Source organism: Rana temporaria, chromosome 3 (assembly GCF_905171775.1).
Source record: "Rana temporaria chromosome 3, aRanTem1.1, whole genome shotgun sequence".
In the NCBI taxonomy this organism is placed as follows: domain Eukaryota; kingdom Metazoa; phylum Chordata; class Amphibia; order Anura; family Ranidae; genus Rana; species Rana temporaria.
In genome coordinates, this window is record NC_053491.1 from 318,850,142 (window position 1) to 318,874,955 (window position 24,814).

The following is a 24,814-nucleotide window of genomic DNA, read 5'->3' on the forward strand; positions in this document are numbered from 1 at the left end:
AATTTAAAATCGGTTCTATTTTTTTTCACCGGTGGATAAAAAAAAACGATGGGGCCCAGAAACGATTGGTTCGTCCGATGAAAACGGTCCATCGGTCCGTTTTCATCAGACGAACCGATCGTGTGTACAGGGCTTTAGAGTTTTCATCTATAAAGGAAGGCAAAGTTACAAACGCTGGTTCACACCAATGTCCTTCTATTTTTATACAATTTTCACTGTGCAGTTTCATGCATCTACACAATTTTTTCTCAAATGCTGCACTCAGACTCTAAGGCCTCGTACACACCAGAGGATATCCGGCGGACCGTTTCCAGCGGATAAATCCTCTGGCGGATTTGGATCTGATGGCTGTACACACGATCAGATCGAAATCTCCACGGAATACATCCGCGGTGACGCGTTGCGCCGTCGCCACGACGATGATGCGGCGACGTGCGCGACGCTGGAAGGCAACTACTTCCACGCATGCGTCGAATCATTACGACGCATGCGAGGGATGGGAGTGGACGGATTGATCCGGTGAGTCTGTACAGACGACCGGATCAATTCGCTGGCCACGATTCAAGCGGATAGATTTCTTAGCATGCTAAGAAATTTCTATCCACTTGAAATCGATCGGCTGGACGAACCTCCGCTGAGAAATATCCGCTAGGCCGTACAGACGACTGGATTTGTCCGCTGGAACTAATCCACGAATCAATCCCAGCGGATAGATCCGGTCGTCTGTACGAGGCCTTAGAGAGGTATGCAGAGAGCCTACCATTTTCCAACTGTAGCTAGGTCAACATCAACTGGTGAAAAATAACACTCCAGAACTATTTTCCCATAAGACGATACAATGCTGATATTTGAACCAGAATTTTTTGAAAAGAAATGGGATGCAAAGTAACATGCACTTTTTGAGTTGCGCCACCATTTTATGACACATAGGTGTGAACAGGGCCTTAGTGATATGTTCAACTGTCACATACTGTATATGTTTAAATATAGATTGTTTAACCACTTGCCGTCGCCGCACCGTCATAATACGTCCACAAGGTGGCTCTCCTAGGCGAGATCACGTATTATGACGTCCTACCTTTTAGCCGCCACTAGGGGCGCACGCGCGCCGCCGGAGGCGCGCGCACGCGCCCCCCGCTCGCCCCCGACTCCCGTGCGTGTGCCCGGCGGGCGCGATCGCCGCCGGGCACACGCGATCGCTCGGTACAGAGCGGGGAACGGGAGCTGTGTGTGTAAACACACAGCTCTCGTTCCTGTCAGCAGGGGAAATGCTTTTCTTCGGTTCATACACTGTATGAACCGAGGATCAGTGTTTCCCCTAGTGAGGCCACCCCCCCCCCCACAGTAAGAACACACCCAGGCATACTTAACCCCTTCCCCGCCCCCTAGTGTTAACCCCTTCACTGCCAGTGGCATTTTTATAGTAATCTAATGCATTTTTATAGCACTGATCGCTATAAAAATGCCAATGGTCCCAAAAATGTGTCAAAAATGTCCGAAGTGTCCGCCATAATGTCGCAATACCAAAAAAAAAATCGCTGATCGCCGCCATTACTAGTAAAAAAAATATTAATAAAAATGCCATAAAAATACCCCCTATTTTGTAAACGCTATAACTTTTGCGCAAACCAATCAATAAACGCTTATTGCGATTTTTTTTTACGAAAAATATGTAGAAGAATACGTATCGGCCTAAACTGAGGAAAAAAAATGTTTTTTTATATATTTTTGGGGGATATTTATTACAGCAAAAAGTAAAAAATATTCATTTTTTTCAAAATTGTCGTTCTATTTTTGTTTATAGCGCAAAAAATAAAAACCGCAGAGGTGATCAAATACCACCAAAAGAAAGCTCTATTTGTGGGAAAAAAAGGACGCCAATTTTGTTTGGGAGCCACGTCGCACGACCGCGCAATTGTCTGTTAAAGCGACGCAGTCCCGAATCGCAAAAAGTACTCTGGTCTTTGGGCAGCAATATGGTCCGGGGGGTAAGTGGTTAAAGGGTCACTAAAGGATTTTTTTTTTAGCTAAATAGCTTCCTTTACCTTACTGCAGTCCTGGTTTCATGTCCTCATTGTTCGTTTTTGCTCTGATGTTGCTGTAATCCTTCTCTGTTCTGAACACTTCCTGGTTGTCTGTTTCCTGATGAAAAAAGTGATGGGAGCTTTCTCTCTGTGGTCACTAATCAAGGAGGTGTGATTACTGTGTGTCTAAAACCCCTCAACACCAATCAATTTCGTTTTACAAACCATCGCTGCCCTGTATTGGCTCTGAGTCTCTGTACATCACAGAAGCAGGAAACAGCATGCAAAAATGAAACTGAAACTGTAGGTACATTATATGATTGATTTTTATCTATTTTTAATCATTTTTAAAAGGAATCAGTTAACTATTATTAGCCAGATTCGGGTAGATGTGCCTAACTTTAGGCGGGCGTAGCGCATCTCATATACGCTACGCCGCAGTAAGTTAGAGCGGCAAGTACATTATTCACAAAGAATTTGCGTCCCACGAAATCTGCCTTTGGATCCACCTAGGATTCTGATATCATCTCCCTCTAATGCTCCTGGGAAATGTGTGTCATCATTTCCCAGGATGCAGTGCGCTACCCAATTATCACTCCCCATCCAAAACTTCCAGGAAGTAAGTGCTTGTGAGCTTCACAATGGCCACAAGCAAAATGACAACGGTGTGTACACATAGTTTTATAAACTATCTTTTTTGAATAACTATGCAGAGCGGCGGCGGATTGTAAAATAGTAAGTGACCGGATTTATATTACAAAAACGCATGATGAAAGGACATACATTTAAAAAATGCTAATTGTGGTTGGAACCCCGCTTTAAAGTGGAGTTCCACCCATTTTTTTATGTTTGTCTGTGCTGCATGCTCTAATCTCATAGTGTTCAGAACGGACAATTTTTATTTAATTTGTTGCTTGTAAATACCTTTATTTTGTAGTCCTTCATTACTTCCTCCTCCTTATTTGCCTAGGCTATTTGCAAGGGTTTCTGGGATAGGCATCATGTTTCCCAGTAGTCCTTGCAAACCTGACTGAAACCTATTACATTGCTTGTGCACTGAGCATGTGCGAGATATGCAAAGCTGAAATCCAGGAAGTCATACAGTCTGGCTTCATGATACCCACACTTAAGATGGCCACGGTCCATTTCTAGATTATAATCTAAATGCTGTAACAACCTAACAAAACGGACCTTAGTTTACAGACTAACTTTACTAGAATACATTAAGCTTGTGTATTACAGGGGTATTTATATTTAAAAAGTGAAATTGTGGGTGGAACTCCCCTTTAAGGACACAGATTGCTTCAAAGCAGAGATATATAAAAACGTACATGATGCTATCATTGTGGTACATACAATGCCATCATTATGACACTTTACAGCTGGCGCTGCTAACAGGGACATACACTAGCATGGCTCTTGAAAACTGAATTTCAAAACTTGAACAATTAAAAGGATGCTGAATATAATAGAAGTACCTCTTAATTTAATACATAAAATGCTGCAAGTGAATTCAGGCTCTCTTCCGAGAGTGCAGGTCACACAAATAAAAAGAATGTGTGATAGATGTCATTGTACAGTCCTTGAGCTGAAGCAGACGGTGTTCTTTTATAAGTCCGGAGTTCGTTAGAAATGTGTTGAAACTGTTTTCTTGTCTAAATTCTTCAAAATCTGCCACCCAATTATGTCAGTAGAAGAGCTCTTAAAGCAGATACCTGGTTTGTCAAAATATTGAATTTTATTTTTCCCTTTGTGATTTTGAAAATAAAATTTAACTGTCCATATTTAGTATTTTTAACTAGATATGAGTAGTTCTTTAGTGAAGGTTAGCACTGTACCTTAGTTGTCAAGTAAACACTTCTGAATAAAATTCATACAGTAAATATATTCACATATCTATTCAACTGAAATAGTAAAAAAAGTAAAAAGAATAATTTCTGCAAATATATATATATATATATATATATATATATATATATATATATATATATATATATAAAAGGCCAGTATGCTGGCCTGAATTTATGGGAGGAGCCCTGAGGGTATTTAAGCTGACCACTTCCCTTTCTTCTTTGTCAGTTCCAGTGTACGATATTACACATCACTGGGCTGACTCCTCCCGGCTCACCTCGTGTTTATGAGTCTGTTCGTTCAATTACACATGTCTTGCAGCTTCTCCGTTTATGGTCTTCATTTGCGGTTCTCGATTGCTGTTGCAGGTAGGGTTCTAACCTTTTCGTTCATACGCAATGTTGCGATTTGTTATGTTTCCTATCCTGCATCCCTTTCGTTCTTAGCTGCGTCCCAGTTGTTGTCGGTCGTATCCTGACATCATTTGGCACAGGTGTAGTAGATTTGCATGTTCCCTCAGCCTTGCTTGTCATCCCACCCACAAACATATTTTTCATTTGTAGATCCAAGCCTCCCAGCCACTGTCGGTCATTGTCCGATTTCAATTGTTACAGAATTTGTTGCTCATAGGATTCACAGTCTATGGGTTTTCCATCTCATGCATTTGGAGATGAGCATGTATTGTTTGTACGGGTTCTGTGACTGATTGAGGTGGTAATTAGACCCACCTGTTGCCCTCTCTGCACTTGATTAGCCTGGGGGGTTGGGTGGTTGGTATGGGTTTGGTTTTAGAGTAAGGAGTGGCATACACTCTGCAACTGATTCATATTGGATTGACTTTATACTTTTCAACCAATTTATTTTATTCTACTAACGATTTATATCAGACATGTTGCATACCTACCACAGTCTGAATCGAACCTAGTAATCCTGCACCGATTCATGCCGTTCACTCTCCTACCCTACAAATGATTTGTTGTTATGTCATGTTACTCACTGATTCATATCCCTTTCATGCCATACGCATCACTCCGATTCGAGCCTAGTCGCCTTGGCGGCACAATGGTTCTCATCGGTCGTATCCCAAACATCGATTCTTAGCAGTTCTTACCATACCCTACAATTCATTATTCATATAATTTCTACTGACCTATTCAGATCGCAGCAGCAGCTACATGAATCACAGTACATTCCAAACCTACTCGCACCGGGTATCACACCAATTCATAACAGTCCCAATTGCAAATCTTTGATTCATTACGTATGCTACTTCGCAGTTCGTTCCTACATATACAATTTCTACTATCCTTTTACTTTTCACTAGGGCTGTGCAAATTAACTTTTAATTAATCGATTAATCTTTAATTTTTTTGATCGATCAAAATCTTTTTGATCGATTAAAATTCTTTTGATTGGTATTCACCTCTCCGCCGGCTTCTGGGCCTTCAGGGAGTTCCGTCGGAGATCCAGTAACGTCATGGACACTGGCGGGGCTTGCCGTGTCCATCTGAGGGCTCCTTTGCTGTGCCTTCATATCTGCATGCCGGCGGGACCTCACTATCTGCCACATGCAAGGGCTGTTACACTTCCTTCTATCACTTCCTTCTATCAACCTGGGATTCTACAACCATCCACTGGGAGTTGTGATAGTTCCCTTCACGGGACATCTACATGCCGAGGGACTGACGTTAACCTCTCCTCATCTGGATTCAGCAGTGGTATCGTTGTACACATTTTTATACCAGTATCATACTTAGCTACATGTTTTTATGACTGCTTTTGGTACTGTTTGGTATTACTCGCACCATTTTTACAGTTTATATAGCTACATCGATTTTATCTCCAGTGCAATATTTATTTGCTTACCTACTTGAAGACTAAAAAAGTTTTAATGCTATTCCCATCGAGCGCTGCCTTTGTGTGTTTTTTTGTATCCTGCTATCCATTTTTCCAGTGGTTGGTAGCTGTACTGGGAATCAGTCTGCAAGGAGATCAGCTAAAAGTAGTTGGATCTGTATGTGCGGTATTATTAATCGAAATTAGTCGATAAAAAAAAAAAAGATTAATCAAACACAAAAATTTTGATCAGTAACAGCCCTACTTTTCACCTATCAGTAGGTGACCTTTCCTTGCAATCGCTGCAAGATACACAATTAATCATAACTCCTTGCAATCACTGCAAGATATATATCTTATCATAACTCCTTGCAATCACTGCAAGATATACATGTCATCACAACTCCTTGCATTTGCTGCAAAAAATAAAATAAAACTCATCTCTGCATATACCCATTTCTTGCTCATACATCACGGGACACAGAGCCTTAATTACTTAATGGGTTATGTAGTCACCACAGGTGATTGGACACGGGCAAACCCTATTAGAATTGAGTTCCTCCCCTATATAACCCCTCCCAAATGGAGAGTATCTCAGTTTTTTTCACCAGTGTTTAAGGTGGTTGGTCAAGTTGAACATGTGCTAAGAAGAAAAAGCTCTTTTGATGGTCTTCTGTGGAGGCCTAGGAGCTATAACCGCATCCATGCCTAGGGCCTCATGTAAAGAAGAAACAAGGTTTACCTGTAATGTCTCTCTGCGGAGGTCTGGGCTCTGGGATCCAGGCTTTGGTGTACTAATGCAACTGTGGCATGAAAAGTTACTGGCAGAGTCTTCTACAGGTCCATGTATGAGGTTCCTCTAAGTAGGAACCCATGAAAACCTAAAGGTTGGCACAACATTACCCACCATGATGGGTGAAGGCTGGATCTACTATTTCAGTAGCTTTCCTGCGGCTGGAATAAAGGTAAGAGAGAATAATTAAAAAAATGTTTATCTTCTGTGAGAAGGATGTCTTACCTGGTTTTCACCACTAGAGGAAGTAAGTTACATACCTGGTGTATTCTTACAAAGCCATCCAGGAAACACACTCAGTGAAGTCAGTTTAAACACCACTCACTTCCTCCGCTGCAGGCTCTGCCACAAAACACATACAGGGGTTCCCCTAAAGCTCCCCAGTGGTCTGCTCTTCTTCCTCTTTTTCGCCATAGGGCACCGCCATGACGGTCCGCACGTGCGCCGGGAGCGCGCTTTTGACTGTCTATAGGCAGGTGGAGAGGGGGAGAGACATAGTTGCTCGTGCCTGTGCGCGCTCACGGCACACCTGTGTGCAGGCGCCAAGAGGCTTGTGCAGGCGCCAAGAGCCCAGCACACCAGAGCCTTCTGTAAAGCGGCATGGACACAGAGCTGTGGGCTGTAAGCATTCCTGTGGATTGAACCAGGCAAACCTAAGACTCCTACTTGGCATCAGGTTGTGCAGTGAGCTAATATTGTGTATTGTAAGACTATAGCACAACAGTGATTGCATTTTTGTGATAGTACCTCTGCTTTGCAGTACAGGACTATGTCCCCCAGAAGAGGTACAAGGGCTAGTAAAAGAGGCACTAGGAAATCCCAGCTTATGGCTAAGGATTCTGAGCATGCCTGTAGCTTACCATCCCCCTCTGTCAGTCTGGTAGCAGCCTCACAGGATGATCGTGTGCCCCTGTCTGGTTTTGCAGCTTCTCCTATGACAGCTCCTGTATACGGCACTGAGGATGCTTTAAAAGTTGCTTTGGATGGCTTATGCCGCGTACACATGATCGGTTAAACCGATGAGAATGGTCTGATGGACCGTTTTCATCGGTCCAAACCGATCGTGTGTGCGCGCCATCGGTTATTTAACCATCGGTTAAAAAAAAGCCAACTTGTTTTAAATTTAACCGATGGATTCCTAACCAATGGGAAAAAAACGATCGTTAGTAGGCACAACCATCAGTTAAAAATCCATGCATGCTCAGAATCAAGTCGACGCATGCTTGGAAGCATTGAACTTCATTTTTTTCAGCACGTCGTTGTGTTTGACGTCACTGCGCTCTGACACAATCGTTTTTTTAACCGATGGTGTGTAGGCGTGACGGACCATCAGTCAGCTTCATCGGTTAACCGATGAAAACGGTCCATCGGTCCGTTCTCATTGGATGGACCGATTGTGTGTACGCGGCATTAGAAGGAATGATTTCTACTATAATCTCCTTAAAAGGTGGCAGAAAACGGGGTAGATCCCCTTCTTCTGCTCTGGCTCTCTCATCAGATGAGCGTTCTGAGGCTGAAAAATCCCTTTCTGGATATGAGGATCAGTGCAGTCTGAGGACTCAGAGGATGAGAAGATTCCTTCTACCTCTCAGTCGCTAAAGATGCAGGTGCAATATTATGCAGAGATGGTGCGGGCCACTTACAAACTGCCTCCTGTTAAAGCTTCTATGTCCTCTGTTTCCTCTTTGTGATCTCGGAAATCCCAACAGGCTGCATGCTTCTTTCCAGTTCATCCCTTGCTGATGACTGGGTTCACCCAGATAAACAGTTTTCTCCTCCTAAGCAGTTTTCCCGCCTTTATCCTATGGAGGAAGGTTTCACTAAGAAATGGGGGGTACCTGCTATAAATGCTATTTCTTGTGCAAACAAAACCCTGACCTGTCCTATAGACGGTCTTAGGGCCATGACCATAAAAATATATATAGCGAATGGTTGCTACTAGTTACTAACATTCCCCATATGACCGTGCTGCCAGACCTCCATCTATCACCTCAGAGACAATAAACAGTCATTTGCTTTTTTTTGTTTTTGTTTATTGAGGAATATAACTTGGTTGGGGGAAAGGAAATATGGGATGCCCATAGAACAAGTTGCTTTGCCATCGTATTTAAGTATTTGAACAAATAGATTGAGCCTTGAAGAACCGATGAGCCCTAACATTTACAGTCACTTCCCTGCATAACCCATGCAGACCATTGCTCCTCTTCTGCAACTCCTGCAGACTGTTGCTCCCATGACTTTCTCTCCTCCTGCGTCCACTGTAAACTGTTAGCCTGTCTGTCCCATCATCTTCACTTGACAAAAGAGATCACTCTGAATAATTCCAGATTGCTGACTGTAATTAGTTGTACTTTATTTTCATAAATCTCTTTAATAATTTTCTGAAAAACATTTTTTTCCATACAAAAAATAAAACCATACATATACATTTACATTTCATTTTCAATTACATTCATCTGCTCTCTTCTAGAGCCTCCATTTTTTCCACTCCTCTCTTTCCCTTTATTCAATGGTGTGGTTAACCTCCCCTTATACCCTATTTATCCTTAAGCTGTCATAAGGTTCTCTAGCCAATTCCCCCATACTCTCTCATATTTCTCCCCATGGCCTCTATTCCAGTATACCTCCCTATACAGTGGCAGATTACGGTTTACTATGGTTTTTCCAATGTACTACCGATGAGGCTTCTAACTTTTTCCAATCTAGGAATATAGCTAGGAAAGCGATAGCTTTCCTAGAATAAAATAATAACAGGCCTACCTGTGTTCTCTTTCCCACTGAAACAATATTTTCCCCTACCAATCCTAGCAAACAGATCTTTGTCTCCTGTTCCAAGATTATTGATGTCACTATGGCAATCGTTCTCAGAACCTCTCTCCAAAATACCACTATCTTTGGGCATAGCCAAAATATATGCATGAAATCTCCTGGGATGTCTGCACATCTCCAGCAGCTCTGAGGGTTTATCGGAGAAGTCTTATATAACTTATATGGTGTATAGTGGCTCCTATGTATAATTTTAAATTGTATTAATTTATCTCAAAGTGATACCAATATCTGCAATGGGAACCTCCATACTTCCTCCCAGATCTCCGTCAAGTTTGGAACATCACTCTTCCAATTTTCGCTTAATTTACTTATATCTGGCTATGTAGTCCTTATTAAATACATATAAAAATTTGAGGTTGTCTTTTTTCCACTTTTTACCATTTGCTTCAAACCTGATTCCATTAATCGCGGGGTCCCCTCCGGAAACTGAACTAGTAAGGCGTGGATAAGCTGCCTATACCTAAACGCATAACTCTCTGGAATATTCCAGAGCTGCCTCATTTCTACATATGAGGCCTCGTACACACGACAGAGATTCTCGGCAGAATTCGCCGAGAAACTCGGTCAAAACCCGGATTCTGCCGAGAATCTCTGTCGTCTGTACAGTTTTGGCTCGATGGAGCCGCCGAGGAGCTCGACGAGAAAATAGAGAACATGTTCTCTATTTTCTCGTTGGCCGCGTTGTTCTATAGGAGAAGGCGGCCCGCCGAGCTCTTCGGCGGCTTCATCCCAAAACGAGACGAGGAACTCGACGTGCCAAGCACGTCGAGTTTCTCTGTCGTGTGTACGAGGCCTGAGAGAAACTTTTCCCCATGTAGTACTTGCGACAATTTTTTCCCCCCCATATCTAGTCCATGCTCCTGGATCCTAAATCGAATCCAGATGCGGTAACTCAGGATTTCTCCACAGTGGGGTATTTGGAGATAAATTTGTTTTTGAATCATCTTCTCTTCCCATAACCGTTTTCCGTATTTTAACTGTTGTTCTCATTGCAGGAGTCAAATCTCGCCTGGTTTTAATCCCTCTATACAACAATCCCTGCAGTGCCTCTACTGATTGGACCGCTGCTGCTTCCAACATGGTAGCTGAGTCATACCCATCCGGGTTTAACCATCTCCCCGCCATCCCTAGTTGTGTAGCTATATAATATTAATGAAAATCTGGGAAGGCCAACCCTCCCTGAGCCTCTGGTCTCATAAGTGTGCTTAATTTGACTCTAGCTGGTTTATTTGCCCATATAAATGTAGAGAGCATTCCATGTAACTGTGTAAAAAAACTTTTTGGCACCCACTGTGGAGAATTCCTGAATATATACAAAAACCTGGGAAGAATTTTAATTTTTACCAGATTTACACGTCCCGACAGGGACAAAGGCAACGTCACCCATATCTTTAATCTCCTCCCAAGCTCCTGTACCACTGGATCTAGGTTTAACTTTCGGAAGTTATACCTAGGTATTTAAATTCCGTTACCCATTTCAATGGTAAATTTGGGGGGAAGCAGTTTCCTGTGCTCCTTGGTCAATAGGGAACAATAGGGACTTACCCCAATTTACTTTAAGCCCTGTGAATACTGAGAAGACATTTAACAATTCTAGAGCTCCCTCTAAAGATGGACCCACATCTCTTAAAAACAACAACATATCATCAGCATACAGGGCTACCCTCTCCTCCAACCCCCCCACTCGAAGTCCCTGAATATTTGATGTATTTCTAAGAGCCTCTGCACTGGCTCTATTGCTATTGCAAAGAGTACCGGGGAAAGAGGGCAGCCCTGCCTCGTGCCTCTGTGTAACCGGAAAAAATATGATAATTTTCCTCCCAAATTAACTGGTGACATTGGTCTCCCATAAATTATTTGAATCCACTTAATGAATACTAATGGGAATCCCATCCTTCTAGGTATTTCCCACAGAAAAGGCCATTTGATTGTATCAAAGACCTTCTCTATATCTAGGGAGGCCACTGTCCTAGATCCCTCCTGCATATGATAGGTATATATATTTGTATAAAGCCTGCATAGATTAATATATGTTGTTCTCTGTGGCATAAATCCTGTCTGATCTGAATCTATTATGTTTCTAAGCAGGGGTTGTATTCTTAATGTTAATATCTTTGTCAGTATTTTCAGATCTGTATTTAATAATGCTATTGGCCTATACAATGAACATAACTTTGGGTCTTTTGTTTCCTTATATATTAATGTTATATGTGCTTCTCTCATTGATTCTGGAAGAGCCCCTTTCGTTAACCCACTTGTAAATACTTCTACTAATTTAGGGGCTATTAATGTTCCATATTTTTTGTAGAATTCTGCCAGAATTTCATCCGGTCCCGGTGCCCCGAAAAAGTATGTATAACCTCTATAATCTCCTCAACCGTAATGGGGCAAACCAATGCTCTCCACTCCCCATCCGACAACCACCCGAGGGGTATCCGGTCCAATAGGTCCATCATAGCCTCCGGGCGGAAGTCAGAGGGGAGAGAGGAAGCATACAACACACTATAATACTCTCTAAAGGCCTCCAATATCTCTTCAGGTTCTTTTACTTTCTGTCCATTTCTGTCCATTTAAATCCTCGATTTCTGATATGATTGTAGCTTGATGTTTTTGTTGTGCTAATCTTGCCAGAAATCTGCCACCTTTATCTCCCTGCTCAAAGATATTCTGTCTATTTCTATGCATTTCTAATCTTGTTATTTCTTCCATATGCAAATGTAGATCTCTTTGTGGCATCATTTCATCAAAGTGAATACTACTAGGGTCTTGATCGTATTTTTCCTTCTGAAGATCAATCTGTATTTTCAACTCTTGTATCTTAACCACTTCAGCCCCGGATCATATTGCTGGTCAATGACCGGGTCACTTTTTGCAATTCGGCACTGCGTTGCTTTTACTGACAATTGCACGGTCGTGCGACGTGGCTCCCAAACAAAGTTGGCGTCCTTTTTTTCCCACAAATAGAGATTTATTTTTTGCGCTATAAACAATAGAGCGACAATTTTGAGAAAAAAATATATTTTTTACTTTTTGCTGTAATAAATATCCCCCAAAAATATATACAATTTTTTTTCCCTCAGTTTAGGCCGATACGTATTCTTCTACATATTTTTCATAAAAAAAAAAAACGCAAAAGGGGTTTATTGATTGGTTTGCGCAAAAGTTATATCGTCTACAAAATAGGGGATAGTTTTATGGCATTTTTATTAATATTTTTTTTTTTACTAGTAAAGGTGGCGATCAGTGATTTTTTATCGGTACTGCGACCTTATGGCGGACACTTCGGACATTTTTGACACATTACTGGGACCATTGGCATTTTTATAGCGATCAGTGCTATAAAAATGCATTGATTACTATAAAAATACCACTGGCAGTGAAGGGGTTAACACTAGGGGGCGAGGAAGGGGTTAATTATGTTCCCTGTGTGTGTTCTAACTGAAGGGGGGTGGGACTGACTTGGGGAAATGACGGATTACTGACAGATCGCTGTTCATACATTGTATGAACAGACAAACAGTAATTTCTCTCCCTGACAGGACCGGGAGCTGTGTGTTTACATCGCGGGTGCCCAGTGGTGATCACGCCTGCCGTGCACCAGCCCCTATTGGCTGCAATGCGGAATGGCGTATAGCTGCCACCATATAGCTGCCGCCGTATAACTGCGGCGGCTGCTGGTCGGCTAGTGGTTAACCTGCTGCTTTTTATTAATCGCTGAAATGTTTGATATATATTGCCCTCGTAGATATGCTTTAAACGCATCCCAAACAATCTCCACCGAGGATGATCCCGCATTACTCTCCCAGTATTCCATTATTATAGATGTCATTTTTTCTACTATCCCCGGATGTCCCACCCATTGCGGAGTTAATCTCCACAGGGATGCATTTCTTGGTGTTGGAATACGTATTGACAGGAATAGAGGGCAGTGATCTGAAAGACCACTCGGTAGATATGTGGCTTCTGCAATACCTGCTAACATCGCAGAATCTGTAAATGCCAGATCTTTTCTAGATGCTGGTTTATAGGACGTAGAGAAACAGGAGTACGCTCTTTTTCCAGGATTCTTCCATCTCCAAATTTCCGTTACCCCCATCGCCTGTGCCCAATTATACAATTCTGCTGAGTGTTGTTTAGGAAATTTTGGTCTATCCAACTCTGGTGATAAAACAGCATTAAAGTCTCCAATTAATACCAACTTTGACGGCAGATATTGAATGACCTTTTCCATTATCTCATTCAGTACTCCTACTGAGAAAGTAGGTGGAATATACACTGCCACTGTAAAATACGTCTGTTTACCAATCATATACAACAGAATAACATAGTTTCCATTTACGTCTATGTAGGCATTCTCTATTTCTCCCGGAAAGGATTTGTTTACCAAAATCGATACCCCCTAGCATACGAAGAATATGTGGAGTGATATGTTTTCTGTATCCAGGCTTTTTTTAACGTTATTAATTTTTTTCCCATTAAATGTGTCTCCTGTAATATAATCAATTGGGGAGTATATTTTCTTATATATTGAAACATTAATGCTCGTTTAAACTTTGAATTTAATCCTCAAACATTCCAGGATAGTATTGAGAAACAATTATCCTTCCCGGGCATTATACCTAGAGTATGGGAGGGATCTATACCTCCATTGTATCTTATACCCCCCACTTTCTTGGGGTGGTATCCATAGGGTACCTGAACTACACCATTGAAAAACCCATACACTCTCCCCCCTTACACTCAATCCACCCTACCCCTCCCCACTCCCCTCTCTTGTGTATAATCCCATCCATTAATGGATGAGAGTGGAGAGGAACTTCTTCTATCCCCTATTTTACTGACCATAATCTCCATTTTATGTTCAGTATCCAACATAACCCGCCTTACTTCCCCCAAAATAAAAGAAAACAACAACAACTTTCCATTCCCTTGTGTGGCGGGCTCTTCTAATCAGCTGTAAATCTCACACCTTATTTGTTTATACTACTATGTGTCCTTAGGACCTTCCCTATTTCTTTGGAACTCTATTGAGAAAAAAAAAATGGGAGCAACACAAAAAGGGGAGAAGATGACCCCATGCAGATAGTTTGCACATAGAATCAATCCATATGAGTCCATATACTTCTCCCATGCGGCCACTTCTCTAACCATGATCTATAATACTCAATATTTTCTTCCTTTTCCTTCCCCTTCCCTCCCTCTAATCCCTCTTATTTCAGGAGAGGAAGGGAACACAAAAAAAACCCAACCATATAATTTTCCCCTTCCTTTTCCTTTTAAACATTCAATACAATCTTCTCAAAAAGAAATAAATAAATTAATTAACCAAGTAATTAGTTGTACTTGGTTGTAATTTTCTGTGTAGTTACTAGGCAGAGGTCTGCAGTACCTCTCCCTGGCGGCCCAGTAATTTAGAAGATTTAGATGGTGGACTACTGATCCCAGCTAGCCTGACTTGCAAATCCTTTGCCCGCAGGCCGCATCGATTTGACACAAATCCCACAGTCTCTCCTCTGGCCTCACACCCAGCTCCCCTGGCATGCCTCTTCCAGAACATCCACAGTGTCACACTTACCGACCTTCACCTGCCCTGAGTTCATGATGGAGAACTTTAACCAGACATACATTCCGATAGCTTCACCAGCCACTCTGTTCCAGGACACCTCTTCCATGACCATGTAAGGATGAGGCTCCCTCCCAGCTCCCCCGAGCTCCTCCGCGATTGGCGCACCCCTCCCAGATGAGGATGGCCTCCTGCTGCTATCTAGCACTCTATTCTCCATGTCTCCTGGCTGATAACTCCTCCCCAGTTAGCTGTCACCTCAGCTTATATGGGAGGCCTGCCCCATGCCAATACCAAGTGGGGATTTGTCAGGGCTCCTTACATGAGCTGCCTGTCACTCCAGCCCTTGGCCCTGCCCCCTTCCAGAACATTCTCCCTGGAAGCAAAGGGGGGGGGGCTCAGAACTAAAGCACAGGTGGTTACACCCACTGCTACACTAATCACTTCCTTCCCCTAGATCAAAACAAATAGGCCTGCCTAAATTTAACTGCGCTAACAGCCTTCCTCAAAAAAATCCGCACTCCAGCACCTACCTATGGTAGAGGGTGCTACATATGTTATTGTCTCAAAAATTACAAAAAGATATTATACCTGTAGCGGCCTGCTCCTGTTGGGCTGGCGCTGCTTTAAATTTAGAGGGGAGTCTGAGGCCCCATACACACGGGAGGATTTATCCGCGGATACGGTCCAGCGGACCGTTTCCGCGGATAAATCCTCTCGAGGATTTCAGCAGATTTTAATGCGATGGAGTGTACTCACCATCGCATTGAAATCCGCGCCGAAATCCTCTGGCGATGACGTGTCGCGCCGTCGCCGCGATTATGATGCGCCGACGGGCGCGACGCTGTCATATAAGGAATTCCACGCATGCGTTGAATCATTGCGACGCATGCGGGGGATCCCTTCGGACGGATGGATTCGGTGAGTCTGTACAGACCAGCGGATCCATCCGTGGGATCCGATTCCAGCGGATAGATATTCTGTGCATGTCGACAAATATCTATCTGCTGGAATTCGGAAATATCCGCGGATAAATATCCGCCGGAGTGTACACACCATAGAATCTATCCGCTGAAACCCATTCGATGGGATTTATCTGCGGATAGATTCTATGGTGTGTATGGGGCCTGAGTGTTAGTTGACTCTTAGTTAAATTTGGCCTCTGTTCCAGCCGTGGCTGTGCTGGGAGTGACCACTGTTGTTTTCCTGGGGGTGTTGTTACCGCCCCAGGCCAAAGGGTGGCAGCAGCTCAGTCAGGGTGATATTGGGTGTCCCCCTCGGCAGCCAATTAGTGGTAGTTGATTGTCCCGCTGTGCATGCTGGGGAGGGGTACTTAAGGAACAGACATAGTTCCCACCACCTCGTGGCCCTCCTGGCCAGGGGTGCGTGCTCCTGCAATCCTGGCTCCGGGACCACGTTGGTCCGGGGTTTTGATCTACTTAAGTAGGCCCAGTAGTCAGACTGGGTCTGCGCTTTCAGGGTGATCCTGTGCTGTCCGTCCTGGAGGGAGGAATCCGCTTGATTAAGGACCTATCTTGGAGAGGACCAAGCAAGAGGCTGGTATTTCGGGGGAAGCCTGGAAACTTCATCGAAGGATGCACCATATACTGGGAGGCTTGATGGTGATCGCCTATCAGACTTGAGTTCTACGGAAGTTAATCTGGAGAGATCCGGGTGCTGAATCCTGTGCTAGGGGATTCTGGACCGAAAGTGTCTCCATTCAAAGGAAGGTCTATGGCAGAGACTGTACTTTGGTCCGTGCGCCACTACGGCTGCTAGGCCGGTGAGAGGGACCTATCTGGGTGCGCAAAACCCAATCTGGCTAGAGTGGCAAGAAGAACTGTGTTGCTGGAAGCAGGAGTGTTTCCTGATTGAAATTATGCACCTGAACCTATCTACCCGTTTACCCTTCTACCTCTTTAACCACTTCTTCTTTACCAAGTTCTGCAAATAAATCTTAGAAAAGAAGTGTAAAGTGTGGACATTAAACTTTTTCAACTCTCATCTACTACTGGACAGCGAGAAGACAGAGGTAACATGCCGCCCGAAAATATTCAGCAGCTCCTTCGGGGGTAGTGCTACATACAGTGCTGGGACAAGGCCATTTGGTGCCCAGGGCAAACAGAGTGCAAATCTGTCTTATCTTCAATAAAAAAACGGCATTGAGCTTTGCAAACTATTGCCCCTCCATGGGGTTGTTATGCACCCCTCATGGCAGTTTTGAGATGTAAGAGTGTGGGGTCAGGGGGGCTTGACGACTTATTTTCAGCTCACAGGGCATGGCAGTTGGCTCTCTCCTGCAAGCCCTGTTTTTTTTCCCCCAGTGCTAGACCCCACCATTCTCTACATGTGTACAAGATCCCTGTAGGGACCAGATCACACAAGACCATTGACTCCTTCTACCCTGCAGTGGGTCTATGAGTAACTTCAAAAGGCTTGCTTACACTTGCATTTGGGGCAGTAAAAAAAGCTGGCTTAGCCACTGTCAAACATGACCCATGCAAGTGACTAGGGCTGTGCTGCATAATCCTGCAACTGTGTGTAATGAATGGGCTTTTGTGCAGTGGTGTAGGCTTTACAGGGTTAAATCAGGCAATAAGGAGGCAGCAAATCAAACATATTCTCCTGGCTAACGTTACACACAAGGTTGTAGCCTCCTCCACTAGGTGAGTGTCAAATGTGATAGTTTTTTTTGTAAAGAACCATTCCTAAAGTTCAGGTTAATTTAGGGCCTCAGATGTGCCTTTTGCCTGGGCATCGCTACTTTCCACGTTGTCCTTCCTTTTTGTCCTTCTCCAAAATATCCAAAGGAGTTTTTTCTCCACTATTTGGACATAGTTCATGCTGTGAGAGTTCACTTCTTGGCCACTGCTTTCTTTCAGCAATTAATAATTTTTATTCTAAGGCCTGGTACACACAATAGGATTGATCCGCGGATACGGTCCGCCGGACTGTATCCGCGGATAAATCCTCTGAGGATTTTGATCCGATGGAATGTACTCACCATCGGATCGAAATCCGCGCCGAATTTACACCGCGGTGAAATGTCGCGCTGTTGCCGCGATGATGACGCGGCGACGTGCGCGACGCTGTCATATAAGCAATTCCACGCATGCGTCGAATCATTACGACGCATGCGAGGGACGGGTTCGGACGGATCGATCCGGTGAGTCTGTACAGACCACCGGATCGATCCGCTGGAGCCGATTCCAGCGGATAGATTTGTTAGCATGTCTACAAATTTTTATCTGCTGGAAATCGGAAATCTCTGCGGATAAATATACGCTGGAACGTACACACCAGGGGATCTATCCGCTGAAACCGATCCGCTGAGATTTTTCAGCGGATGGATCCTCTCGTGTGTACGGGGCCTTAGGTTTCTTGCAGAGGGTTTTCTGCTTCTCGTTCCACTGGGTCAATTGACTTAGGCAAGTCATTGTTCAAGCCTATTGAGGAATAGGATTTTGTCCTCTTTACAAGGTACTGTCTACAAGACCTGTGTGTGCCTCATGGGCTTTTCAGCCCCAGCGATCTGTTTCACAAAATTGCTAGTCCTCTGTTCACACATTTGCAATTTTTCCAGTTAAATGTTCTGATGCCAGCTTCAGTCAAAGGTGCTACTGACAGTCATTTGAGTTCCCTAACTTTTGTTTTCATTGGCCAGGTTTTTGTTGTGCTGCCAACCCCTCAATTTATATTGCTTGTGGGTGTCCCAGTCATCTATGAATATGCCTGTGTCCTGCAATGTATGGGAAAGGAAATTGGATTTTTGACTTACCTGTACCTTACCTGTACCTGTTTACAGGGTTAAATCATGCAATAAGGAGGCAGCATATCAAACGTATTCTCTTTGCTAACGTTACACACAAGGTTGTTGTTCTTGTTGTAGCCTCCTCCACTAGGTGTCAACACTAGGAAGTCAACTCTCCCAATGTATGGGAAAGGAAATTGGATTTTTGACTTACCCGTACTTGTTTCCTTTTTGGAGTACAGGTTATAGGATTTTCCCCTCTGGCGGTGTATCTTCCCTTTGCTTGCTAAAAAACAGAAGATTGCTGTAAATGAGAGGGTATATGTGTTGACCCTTACAGCTCTATTTTTCCAGTGTCTAGTCACCTGATTGTAACCACATATAACCCAGTCCACTTTGACTATGCCTGTGTCCTGTACTGTATTTTAAGAACATGATTTTGCAGGTAAGACAAATATCCTATTTTTTAAATATTGTTTCCTACAATGTAAGATTTTTCTGTACAAACTTTTGCATTTCTGTCTATGTTAGAAAGCTACCCTTCGGGACTGCCATTGTTTACTTTTAGGCTTTAATACTAGTAAGCCAATAAGAGAAAAATCTGCTGACAATATTTTAGTTCTCGTAATCATTTTCATATTTCCTTCACTTTTTATTTTAACCTGGCAAATGTTTTACCTCTATATATAATTGGTTATTTTGTCATGCCTATAAAACTCTTCTGTGTTAGACATTTATCCGTCTCTTCCTACTGCACAGTGTGTCACTGAGATGAAGTATAGAAGAACCAATATCTGGGAACATTATGTCCACACAGCAGTTCAACCTGTATATGTGTCCTTGTTTTAATTGGATGATTGCATAGTAAAATACAGAGGCACTGAGCTTGCACAATAGGATTCATCTGGAAGAGATGCACACACAGTCAGTGGGGCAGTCACCTCACATTCAGTTAGGAATTTCAAAAAAGATATACAGAGCTACTATATACTATACCACTGAGAAACATACATATTTGACAATACTCGGAAGGAAACCAACCACAGATTGAGAAAGTGTAACCCCAGACAGTACAAAAAAATAATATTGTTTCAGAGATTTTTAGGCTAACTATTTTGCAATGAAAACATTTATTTTTAAATCTTATAATCATAAAGACTAATTTAAGATATTTCACAGAATAGACTCCCCTTATCCCAAAACAGATTTGGATGTCTAGTTGAAATAGAACCTCTAACATGGTGTTAATTGTAATGCCCCATACACACGATCGTTTTTTCCATCGGATAAAAACCTGATGGTTTTCCCGACAGAATTCCTGTTAAGCCTGCCTTGCATACACACAGTCACACAAGTCCGGTGAAATTTTGACTGCCAAGAACACGGTGATGTAAAAGTCTACGACGAGCGAGAAAATTAAGTTCTATGCTTCTGAGCATGCATTGATTTGTTTCCAAGCATGTGCGTTTTTTACCCGTTGGAAAAACCATACAGAGGAGCGGTTTTCCCTCCAGGATTTTTTCCTGACGGGAAAAACAGATCTGCCTCAGACAAAAGTGCACCCGTCCAAAGCGCAGTGACGTACAACACGTACACCAGCACTATAAAAGGGAAGTTCCATTCCAACGGCGCCACCCTTTGGGCTGCTTTTGCTGATCCTTGTGTAAGTAAAAGTTTGGTGAGAGACAATTTGTGCTTTTCATGCTCTGCATTAAACAATGCAATCGTTTTCAGCACGACAAATGTGATATCTCCATTCCAAATGCTAGTTTTACCAGAAAGAGCGCTCAGGTCTCATACTTGATTCTGAGCATGCACTGTTTTCTGCCTGTTGAAAAACCATACAGACGAACGGATTTCCCGCTCGGATTTTTGCTCTGATGGGGAAAAAAAGAGATCCTGATCTATTTTTTTGTCCAGCAGTTTTCCCGTCAGAAAAACTGCGATGGAGCATACACACGACCGGGTTTCCCAACGAAAAGCTCTCATAGCAGTTTTCCCGTCTGTGCTCTTTCTTTGTCTGGCAGTTTTCCCGTCGCAAAAACTGCAATGGAGCATACACACGACCGGGATTCCCGACGAAAATCTCTCATAGCAGTTTTCCTGTTGGAATAAGCGGTCGTGTGTATGAGGCATAAGAGTTACGTTGGTAACTTATCTACTAGACATGTGCAGACTGGAATATTTTGTTTCGTTTTTTCGTTTTCGTTTGGAAAATAAATTTATTTAGTTACTCCCGAAAATCGTTTTGATTTATTTCGTTTTTCGTTGGGGAATAGCTTTCGTCCGAAAATCCAATAATACTTGGTTTCTGTCTAATGGTCAAAAGAATATTTGACGGAACGTCGAATCTTTGTTGGTTGCTGGCTAATGGTCAAAAAATATTCGAAGGAACGTCGAATCTTTACGCCGAATCATACATTTTCGTTCGAATATTCCGCCTACAAGAATTCTAATGTTGTATGACTAGTAATAATGTCGAATCTATTCTCTATAATGTCGAATCTATTTTCTCATAAATCGAAATCTATTCTCTGTAATGTCGAATCTATTATTTCTATAGTGTCAAATCTTTTCCCTATAATGTCGAATCTCTCTATCGAATTTTTACCGCAACGAAAACGAAAATAAAGCATTTTTTATGTCGGATCTTTCGGTTTTCGTTTCTTGCACTTTCGTTAGACATGTGCATTCGTTTTCGTTAGAATGCATTTTTTTATGTAGACATGTGCAGACTGGAATATTTTGTTTCGTTTTTTCGTTTTCGTTTGGAAAATAAATTTATTTAGTTACTTCCGAAAATCGTTTTGATTTATTTCGTTTTTCGTTAGGGAATAGCTTTCGTTGAATCTTTGTTTGTTGCTGGCTAATGGTCAAAAATATTCGACGGAAATATATCGAATTTTTACCGCAACGAAAACGAAAATAAAGCATTTTTTATGTCGGATCTTTCGGTTTTCGTGTCTTTTTCGTCCGAAAAAACAGATTTTCGGACGAAAATGCATTCTAACGAAAACGAATGCACATGTCTAGTAGGAAGTGTAAATGAACTAAAGGGGTGCTCCTCAGCTTCCTCACAGTCCATTGAGAACTACAAGCCGTCTGCTGCATTGGAAGATGAGGCTTGTAGTTCTTTCATTCTAACCTACTTGACTTTTTTTTTAAGTGCAACACACCTCAACACATAGCATGTGCATTGTAGTGTGCTGCAATTATGGCACCTCAACACACTGTACCATAATGTTTTACTGCATTATAAAGAATGGGCCCTACACTTCTGGACTCAAGCCATTGCAACTTAAGCCATTGTAACCATTTTAACCACTTCAATACCAGGCACCCCCCCCCCCTTACTGCCCAGGACAATTTTCAGCTTTCAGCACCTTCGCACTTTGAATGACAATTACGCGCGGTCATACAACACTGTACCCAAACAAAATTTTTATCATTTTCTTCCCAGAAATAGAGCTTTCTTTTATTAGTAATTTTATCACCGCTGGGGTTTTTATTTTTTGCTAAACAAACTAAAAAAGACCAACATTTTAGAAAAATAAATTCTGTCATAAAATGTTGTTTTCTCCTTCACTGACAGGTGCTGATGAGGTGGCACTAATGGGCACTGATGAGGCAGCAGTGATGGGCACTGATGAGTTGACACTGATAAGGTGGCACTGATAGGCGGTACTGATATGCAGCACTGGTGGACACTGACAGGTGGCACTGATGGTCACTGATAGGAGGCACTGATGGGCACGATGGGTGACACTGATTGGCACTGACAGATGGCACTGATGGGCAGCACTGATTATGATGTACTGACAGGTGTTACTGCTGGGCACTGATTGGCACTGGGATGGGCACTGATTGGCACTGTTATGGGCTCTGATTGGCATTGTGATGGGCTCTGATTGTCACTGTGGTGGGCACTGAGAGACTTTATTGAGGGGGCACGGCTGGCAGCTGTTCTGCTTGTAGGCCACCATAGGCTGACAGTTAATAGTAAATTTGCAATACTGACGCACATGCACACAGAGATACAATAATTTACTTTAAAGCCAATAGAGGTTGCAGATTAAAGTGTTACTAAATCAAGACCCTGTATTCACTTCATATGGTCTCCCACAGTACACAGAACATGGAAATGCAATTATTTTAGTAAGAATAAACAGCTTAATACCTTTTCTCATCAGCAGTATATAGCAATCTTGTGGCTCCTATCAGTTCCTGGTAAAGCTTGTAGAAAGGGTTTTCATACTGAACTGAGCTGTTCTATAAGGATCCCTAACCAACTGTCTGGACAGTGCTGATTGGCCCTGTGCTGATCACATGCACGCTCCAAAGAAAAAAAAACTTTTTAATACACACCAAACTGAGCATGTGCAGCCTGACTCCAAATGTTCTGTCTTATCCAGACCTGTTTGGAGTCGGAGGATCTCTGCATACAAGATCAAGAAGCCTTTTACACAATGCAGAGGATTAACCCTTAGGTTCCACAGTGGGTATAACATGCATGCTTTACTGCATATACAAACTGATTTTACTGTTGTGGGTTTAGTAACACTTTTAGATTTATGTGTGGTTGTGTGAGAAGGAGGGCAACATGCCTGGCAGTTCAGCGGGTCAGTAATCAATTTTGGGTGGTGTACATTTTATGTTCAATGAACGCTTGCTGTATGTAGCTAAAATTATACTTCAGTGAATGCAGCTTTTTTTTCTTTTTTTTTTTTGCAGTACTATCATTTATTTCTCCTATTTCTTTCTCTAAATTATACTAACAAGCACCCGTGACCACAGCCAAGCAAGATGGTCACTTTTCGCACTGCTGAATGTGCAATTGCGGTATCACAGCTTTGCAGTAATATACCTCCAGTTAATGCTGCTGTGACAAAATATTTATTTTTACAGGCAATTAAATTCAATTTATTTTATAAGCAAAGACTGCCTTTTAATAAAGCTGGATGTGCTTATGTGCTATAATTATTTTTTTCTCTTTCTTTTTTCAAACTTAGTTTTTAACTTTTTAGCTTCCAGTGGGACACTTGGAAAAAGTTTAAACTATTTATTCCCGCTGGCCTTTGCCTTTTTTCTGGCAGTCCACATTTGAAATAATCGTGTATACGGCTGTGTAGCGGGACTTGTTATCTTGTTTCCAGATGCCCCTGCTGAATACGGCAATGTTCTTGGGCACACATAAGCAATCTCAGTAAGTGTGGCACCAAAGTCATTTAAAAATGTTCTCAATAGCTTTTAGGCAGGGTCTGAAAATCACACTCCACATTGAAAACTGCTGATTTAAGGCAGCTTTAAATTCCATTGAATAGACCCCTTTTACAATGGAAAGCACAGTGCAAGATGATGCAAAGCAGAGCGTTCATTGTCTGTAGTCAGTGTAAAAGTTTTTTTTTTTTTCAATGCCGCCTGCAACTTTTCCTCACTGAAGAATTGCTGAATAGGAATAATCCAGCAAACATTTATGGATTCTGCTATGGAATTTGAAATATTATCATTGAAATAATAGTGTTGTGCATTCTTTTATGATCACTTTAATTTACCTTTTTCATATTTTATGAAAAATCTAAATACACACATTTTAACTGATGCTTTGCTGAAATGCATGCAGATATTATTGATGTTTGACCTTGAAGGTCTAAATATTATTCTGCATACATAATAGCCCACTCCCTTTCTCCATGGCATCCCCTCTATTTTACACATTGTTCTGTCCTCTCCGTGATTTGCAGAATGCCCCAGGCAGAGGGCAGGACACATTAATGTGGAAAGGGGCATGTAAAACGTGTCCCAATTTCTAAAAATCTCAGATGATAATCCACCCAGTTTTTCCAGTCCACTCAGTTTTTCAAGCAATGCTATGCTAAATTAATGACAGCTATGTATTTGCATTATATATTTATAAATCCTAAAATGGAGTTCCAGAAAAAATTCTGGTTGTTAATAGTGACACTATTATAATCCCCTTGCATGTCCCCCTCAGATCTACAGCGACTTCACTTGCAGTGCACTTGTAGTGAAAAGTGGATTTGCCTTTTGTAAATAACCCCCATTGTCACTAGGACTGAAATTGAAGGTTAAGCCAAAAGTTTGAGGTGTAACGAGAACAGGAATAAAGAGGAATTCTTAAAATCGGATCATGTTTCTGTTGACAATAG